Genomic DNA, 8,375 nt, shown 5'->3' on the forward strand with positions numbered 1-8,375 from the left:
AAAAAAAAAAAAAAAAAAAAAAAAAAAAAGAAGAAGAGAAACAAAATCCAGTTGTCTGAAGCACTGAGACATTTTCTTTATTTCTTTTAATTTTGTTTTCTTTTTTTTTTTTAAATCCAGGGTCTCTCTCCGTCACCCAGGCTGGAGAGCAGTAGTACAATTGTGGTTCATTGTAGCCTCAAACTCCTGGACTCAAGCAATGGTCCTCTCACCTCAGTCGATCGAGTAGCTGGAGCTAAGGTGTACACCACATGCCAGGATCATTTTTGTATTTTTTTTAGAGACAGAGTTTCGCTATGTTGCCCAGGCTTTTCTTGAATTCCTGGGCTCAAGTGATCTTCCCGCCTTGGCCTTCCAGAGTGCTGAGGTTGCAGGTATGTGCCATGTGCCTGGCCTGTTCCTCTTTATCTCTTTGTATTGAGAGGTTCTTGAGAAGCATTTCCATCTGCTTCCCATCGTTTTCTCCCATGTGCAGACTGGGTTAAAAGACCTTGAGGAATCCCCGCTTTATGAAGCCTTATCCATGAGAGGACAAGATAAGGAGACCCTTGGTTTGTGGATTCAGCTTTCACGGTCATTCCCATTAGTTGCCACCACTTCTAGGAGAGATTGTTTCACTCGATGCTGACCTGGAAAATCCTGGTAGAGATACAGGAACTCATAGGACTTGGTCCCCACACCCTCATGCCAGTAAGTGTGACGGAGAGGTGCCCCTCTGCATGAGGTGCTGCACAGTGCCTTCGTGAATCTTCTGTCACTGTCTTCATCCCCACCCCAGCCTGCTCACCTCTTCCCCTGTACTCCATAGCCACCAGGCCAGTTTCGCCTGGTGGACCATTTCCCCCACTTCACCTGCTGTGCCTCACCTACTTCCTCCTGTCTGTTCTGGTGAAGCCTCCCGCGTCTTTTCTTGTGGTAATGCCCTTTTCTGCCTCTCTAGACTTCTGCCAGTGTTTCTGTATTTGACTTTTGAAATTCGACTCAGACCTCCACATGAGGCCTGAGTCAACCCTAGCTTTTGGCGAGCTCACACCATTTATGGTGGGGGCCTGCCTGGTCACCTGCTCATCTTAAAACCTGCCTTTCCTTATGGAACTGTGTTTTCAATGAGGTTCTGACTGCAAAGCACTCAAGGCTGTGTACACTCAACTGTTGGGCTGTTGGAGGTCTCCCCATGAGAACTTTATTACAGAATGGATTATGGAGCCTGGAAAGGGAAGGTGGCCCAGTGAGGAATGGTACTGCATTCTCAGTCTCTGGGAGACCTGAGGCAGGGGAGCAGAAGGAGAGGAGGGAGGAGTGAGAAAGGCTTGTTAAAGGCTCTTGGAAGGAGAAGAGCCAGGGGAAAGGAGAATGGTAACTGGGAAATGGGCTAACCTCAGACCTGCCTTTAGGGGACGCCTGACTCGAGGGCCCAAGACCTCAAGCTCTCAGAAACTGGTAAGAATTATGCTCTCCCAGGTCCCAGTGAGGTGACTGTAGGTAACAGGCCTTTAGCAGAGGTGGCTCGGTTAATCCCAGTCGGCTGCTTTTATCTTTTATTTTATCGGCACTTAGAAAGTATGGTGCTCCTTCTGAGAGGACTCTTTAACATTGCAGTGGGCCAATCACTTTATATCATTATCTCATAATTATTATATTACATTACATTATATTATGATAATTCCTGTTTTGTAAGTGAGTAACTGAAGCTCAGTTACGTAGCCTGTCCATGGTCACAGTGGAACACGAACCCAGTTTGTGATGTCAAAGCATTTCCATCTTTATGGCAAGCCTTCATAGAAATCAAAAGAAGCTTGTAAAAGTAGAAGAAGTTACCTTATCCTCTTTCCCCATTCAGAATTTGGGCTGCGGCCAGGCGCAGTGGCTCACGCCTGTAATCCCAGCATTTTGGGAGGCCGAAGTGGGCAGATCATGAGATCAAGAGATCGAGACCATCTGGACCAACATGGTGAAACCCTGTCTGGACCAAAAATACAAAAATTAGCCGGGTGTGGTGGCGCGCGCCTGTAGTCCCAGGTACTTGGGAGGCTGAGTGAGACAAGAGACTCACTTGAACCCAGGAGGCGAAGGTTGCAGAGAGCCAAGATCATGCCACTGCACTCCAGCCTGGGCCACAGAGCGAGACTCCATCTAAAAAAGAAAAAATGTGGCTGCTCACTGATGTTAGAAATTAAAAGAAAGTAAAGTGTTTGATGCTTCAGTTAAAAAAAGTAAAAGCTTAAAAAATTAAAAGCATTAAAGTACGGATTTTTTTGAGGGGGAGCAAAAACAGTGACTGAGTGTATTCATATTGAAACACTGTGGTGTTTCAGTAGTGTTCCAGTGGACAGGGCAGGGGTGGGAAGGAATTACAGAGCAGAAACCCCTGGGGCCCAATGGGGAGGCACCTAGAGGGCCTAAGGGGAAGGATCCCACAGATAAACTTTACCTTCTTTATGATTTTGCCAAGGACAACTCTGCTTATCTTTCCTCTGGGACCAGTAAAATAGCTGTTGGGGGCAGATACTTTGCTTATGCTTAGTACACAAAGGACAGCTTATATGGGGGCAATATTAATTTTCTTGAGTCCTTTGGCATGCATTCTGAAAACTTTAAGATTTATGATTTGAGAACCCTGACCCTAAAATATATGAGAATTTTCTTCTTGCAGAATAGATTACACTTGCACAAAATCTTCTACTTGTATTTCTCCTCTGGATTGTTGAAACAAATAGATTTTTTTTTTTTTTTTTAAATGGAGTCTCATTCTGTCACCCAGGCTGGAGTGCAGTGGTACGATCTTGGCTCACTGCAAGCTCTGCTTCCTGGGTTCACACCGTTCTCTTGCCTCAGCCTCCCGAGTAGCTGGGACTACAGACACCCACCACCACACCCAACTAATATTTTTTGTATTTTTTTGTAGAGACGGGGTTTCACCGTGTTAGCCAGGATAGTATTGATCTCTTGACCTCATGATCTGCCCGCCTTGGCCTCCCAAAGTGCTGGGATTATAGGCATGAGCCACCGTACCCAGCCGAAATAAACAGATTTTAAGTGTCTGGCTGGCTCTCAGATTGCATCCTGTTAGAAAGTCAGAATAGAAAATAGATGTATTTTAGCAGTGTTGGAAGAATAAACTCAAAGTCCCCGGGAAATCCTGGACCCCACCTCTTATCAAGTATCCAGCAGGAACCTTCTTCGTTAGTATTGTTATAATACATTCTAGCACCAGTAATTTGTTCCATGTATCTCATTAGAGTGAAGATAGCAACACACTTAAATAAGAATTTCATTTTTCAGTTTTAGCTTTTGATGCGGGCTAAATGCTCTGTGTCACACAACTTAGACTTCCTACCTGCCTCATACACTGATACCCTATTTTGGAATTACACATGCATTTAACACTGACACGTTGGAACATGCTTCCTATGAAATAACTTAGATCTGGTCTTGGACACACCTTTTACCAGCTAGGTACCCATCACATAGCTTAGTGGGTGATGGTGGGGTCCTTTTTTTTTTTGACTAACTGTATAATTTCAGGAGCAAGCCTGACTTTGTTATGCCTCCTTCATCTTACCTCCCCTAGCCTAGATAACATGCCTTCCAAGTTGTATTGAGAGTACTCAGGAAGACAACTGCAGCAGGCAACCAGCTCTAACAACTGGGTCATTTTCTAAGAATCAAAGGAATGACTTGAGTTTCCAGTTCTGACTTTGGCTTGCCAGACCTTTACCTTGCCCCAGCCTGTGCATTTGAGGATGATTGAAGTTGCTGCCTAATTCATAACTTATAGGTAAAGTATTTTGAGGCTGTTTCATTCATTTATTCCAAATAAACACTTGTTGTTGAATGGGTAGTGACTTTGATTTTAAAAGACTATACAAACATAAAATATTGGCAGCTTGTAGATAGCAATTTTTAAATTTGCTCTCCTTAAGGAATTTCATTACCAAACCCTCATGAATCTTGAACCTTAGAAGAATAATCGTTTCCTTTGTTGGAGTTTTAAATTTAGAATAATCAGACAATAGTGAAGCATTCTGTTCAAAGCATTCCTTTTAGGCTACCCATTTATTATACGCTGCTCTTAAGAAGAGATGAATTTGATTAGCATTGAACATTCAGTGTTTTTGCATAGCTAATACCAGGGAGAAATTTTCAAAAAAAGTTATGCCTGCTATTTAACATTATTATACGGTCAACTTTTAATTATCTGTATTAATGGAATGCAATCAGTGATGTGTATGCTTCAAAAGCATTTCCTTTTACTTTGAGAAGCACTGGATGATGCTTTTATTGGTTTGTGGTTTTGCTTAGATAGTATTGAAATTGTGCCACATGTGTGCACACAGCTCATCTTAGGCAGGAAGTAGCCCAGAAGTATACTGGGGGCTGGGGAGAGGTCAACTGGAATTTTTCAACTTACTACAGATACATATATAATGGGTGACCCCAAGATTATTCATGTTAATTATTAAATAAAAAATAATGGCCAAGAATTATATAATGGCAGCTGTGTAAGAAAAAAGACTCAATGAACCACATGCGAGATTTCCATGTAGGACACACATTGTTTCCCACCTTTCCATTTTGAAATTTCCTAAAAGTGAAACACTCTCATAACACTGCAGCAGTGAACACTGTTAGATTAGTGATCCTCCAAATGCATTTTGCTGGCACTCCAAATAGTCCTCTTGGAGGACCAGAAGGAACAGAAGGGCTGATGTCTTGACATGTTAATGTTTCCAGATAATGTCACCTTTAGGTGTGATAGCTGTTACTGTTTATAATTTTTTTAAATAACCCTCTTGTTCCCATTCATTCAAGTTAAACTTTTTTTAATCTTTTTTTTTTTTTGAGACGGAGTCTCACTCACTCTGTTACCAGGCTGGAGTGCAGTGGTGTGATCTCAGCTCACTGCAACCTCTGACTTCCTGGTTCAAGCTGTTCTCCCGCCTCACCCTCCTGAGTAGCTGGGATTACAGGAACACACCACCATACCCAGCTAATGTTTGTATTTTTAGTAGAGATGGGGTTTCACCATGTTGGCCAGGATGGTCTTGATCTCCTGACCTCGTGATCCGCTCGCCTTGGCCTCCCAAAGTGCTGGGATTACAGGCATGAGCCATCACACCCGGCCTAAACTTGTTTTTTTAATGAATAACAATGATAGAAGGAAATCTTTGGAGGGTTTATCTTCTGGGTAGGGGCCTTTCGAATTTCAAAAGTCTTTTCAGTGCACAAATCTGTTTTTGCATCAGGCTGCTGCTATAGGGCCTGTCCCTTCCTACCATTTTTAGTCCTCTGTGGCCTGTTCACCTGAGTGAGTGGTGAGATTTCTTGGTTCATACCTTGGACGGCAATGATGACTGATTCTTTAGAGTGAGGTGAAGAAAGAATGATCCCTGGGTGTGGAGGTACTAACGCGTAGGAAAAGAAAACATCTTTGGCGACACCATTGGGTGTCAGACCAGTTTTTGGCCAGTTGGCAGGAAAGTCTGCAAATAGTGGGATCTGGCAGGGCACCGGGAAGCTGGAAGCTGCATTAGTTCCTTCTGCTGGCATGTCCCCCTGTCACCTGGCCATAGCCTCATCTGCTTCTACTACCTTGCAGGTGCCCCTGGGGTGCAGCTGTCCAGATGCACCTGAACCCTTCATCTTTTCAGCTGGACACCAAGCCAGGAAGAGGAGAGGTGTGGGTTTTTGATGGAGGCCAGTTTCTATGTCAGCAGCCTTGCCAGTGAACACCGCAAAAAAGTGTCAGCCTGCAGCCTTTTTGTGCACTGGAGTAGAGCTCCCCTCACCACGTTTGTGAAACGGATTCTGTCGTGGGGCCCAGGTGTCCTTTTCTCCTGCCACCCCTGCTCCAGCTTGCTGGCCTTCTTATCATTCCACACCGGGACGCCAGCGTCCTTGAGTTGTCCTCACTTCTTATGACGTGCTGTGTAGAAAGAGAGGGGAAATCCAGTGTCTGAGTGGCTGCTGTGGGTGTGGTCTGGGCCGTGCAGCTTTATATAGGTAACAACCTTCTGAGACAAGTATTAGTGACTCTTTTTACAGTGGATGAACTTGAGGGTCAAGCCAGTAAATAATTTCCCCAAAGTGACAGAGCTGGAAAGTGGTAAAGTTAGGATCAATACTCTGCTTTGATTTTAAAATATGCATATGCATATATTTTGGAGATCTGAATATACCACTTCCAAAGTAGCATATTATACTGAAATTTCAAAAGAGAAAGCATCTTTAAACAAAAGGAAATACTCTTAATTATGGAGTTTCAGGTATCAGTGCATTGCCAGAGGGCTGTGATCTTAAAAGCATGTCTCATTGGCAACCTGTTCCGGCAGGGCGTGACGAGCTATCTAGCATGCATGAAGGCATCATTCATTTTTTGAAAAACGTCTTCACCATTTATTCTTTTAATTTTTTGTTTTAACTTTTTTATATTTATAGGCAATAAGTATGTATATTTATGGGGTACAGTGTGATGTTTTTATAATGCATACATTATAGAAAGATTCAGTCAAGCTAGTTAATATATTCATCACTTCACCAGTTTATCATTTTTTGTGTGTGTAAGAACATTAAAAATCTGTGTTAGCAATTTACTTCATTCTTAATGGCAAACTCAGTTTCTTTTTTTTTTTTTTTTTTAAATTCCAGACTGCTGGCTTCTCCTTCCAGCACAGTTTAGAACTCATCTGCCTTTCTTTGCTGTCCCTGGCCAGAAGTGTGTGCACTCCTGGTCTCCTAATAAAACTTTAGCCTATGCTAGGAGCCATGGATTTGGCAGCACTGCATTGACCATTTAGAAATATGCTTCTCCTTACATCAAGAATAGTTTTAGGCCGGCACGGTGGCTCATGCCTGTAATCCCAGCACTTTGGGAGGCCGAGGCGGGTGGATCACCTGAGGTCAGGAGTTCGAGACCAACCTGACCAACATGGTGTAACCCCGTCTCTACTGAAAATACAAAAAAAATAGCCAAGCGTGGTGTCATGTGCCTGTAAGCCCAGCTACCCTGGAGGCAGAGGCAGGAGAATCACCAGAATCTGGGAGGCGGAGGCTGCAGTGAGCCAAGATCGCGCCACTGCACTCCAACCTGGGGGACAGAGCAAGACTCTGTCTCAGAAAAAAAAAAGGAAATAGATTTATGCTGCTTGTTGAGGACCAGCAGTATTCTCAACCATGTGAGGAATTCTTTTATTATTATTATTATTATTATTATACTTTAAGTTTTAGGGTACATGTGTACAACGTGCAGGTTTGTTACATATGTATGCATATGCCATGTTGGTGTGCTGCACCCTTAACTCGTTATTTACATTAGGTATATCTCCTAATGCTATCCCTCCCGCCTCCCCCCACCCCAAAACAGGCCCTGGTGTGTGATGTTCCCCTTCCTGTGTCCAAGTGTTCTCATTGTTCAATTCCCACCTATGAGTGGGAACATGTGGTGTTTGGTTTTTTGTCCTTGTGATAGTTTGCTGAGAATGAAGGTTTCCAGCTTCATCCACGTCCCTACAAAGGACATGAACTCATCCTTTCTTATGGCTGCATAGTATTCCATGGTGTATATGTGCCACATTTTCTTAATCCAGTCTATGCTTGTTGGACATTTGGGTTGGTTCCAAGTCTTTGCTATTGTGACTAGTGTCGCAATAAACATACGTGTGCATGTGTCTTTATAGCAGCATGATTTATAATCCTTTGGGTATATACCCAGTAATGGGATGGCTGGCTCAAATGGTATTTCTAGTTCTAGATCCTTGAGGAATCACCACACTCTCTTCCACAATGGTTGAACTAGTTTACAGTCCCACCAACAGTGTAAAAGTGTTCCTATTTCTCCATATCCTCTCCAGGACCTGTTGTTTCCTGACTTTTTAATGATTGCCATTCTAACTGGTGTGAGATGGTATCCATTGTGGTTTTGATTTGCATTTCTCTGATGGCCAGTGATTATGCACATTTTTTCATGTGCCTGTTGGCTGCATAAATGTCTTCTTTTGAGAAGTGTCTGTTCATATCCTTCACCCTTTTTGATGGGGTTGTTTTTTTCTTGTAAATTTGTTTGAGTTCTTTGCAGATTCTAGATATTAGCTCTTGGTCAGATGAATAGATTGCAAAAATTGTCTCCCATTCTGTAGGTTGCCTGTTCACTCTGATGGTAGTTTCTTTTGCTGTGCAGAAGCTCGTTAGTTTAATTAGATCCCATTTGTCAATTTTGGCTTTTGTTGCCATTGCTTTTGGTGTTTTAGATATGAAGTCCTTGCCCATGCCTATGTCCTGAATGGTAGCCTAGGTTTTCTTCTAGGGTTTTTATGGTTCTAGGTCTAACATTTAAGTCTTTAATCCATCTTGAATTAATTTTTGTGTAAGGTTTAAGG

The 8,375-nt window shown here is 42.9% G+C and overlaps 1 protein-coding gene across 6 annotated transcripts in view; it reads left to right on the top strand.

The window, feature by feature from the left end:
- ATXN1 (ataxin 1) overlaps positions 1-8,375 on the top strand; it is a 462,258-nt gene that overhangs the window by 156,288 nt on the left and 297,595 nt on the right. For 2 of the 6 annotated variants that reach the window (XM_031935685.1, XM_023209805.3), the window contains exon 3: positions 3,572-3,778. The exons of the other annotated variants lie outside the window; for them this stretch is intronic. The gene's annotated coding sequence lies outside the window, so the exon portion shown is untranslated. The remainder of the gene's footprint in view (positions 1-3,571; positions 3,779-8,375) is intronic. 6 annotated transcript variants of the gene reach the window in all.

Source organism: Piliocolobus tephrosceles, chromosome 5 (genome assembly GCF_002776525.5).
Source record: "Piliocolobus tephrosceles isolate RC106 chromosome 5, ASM277652v3, whole genome shotgun sequence".
In the NCBI taxonomy this organism is placed as follows: domain Eukaryota; kingdom Metazoa; phylum Chordata; class Mammalia; order Primates; family Cercopithecidae; genus Piliocolobus; species Piliocolobus tephrosceles.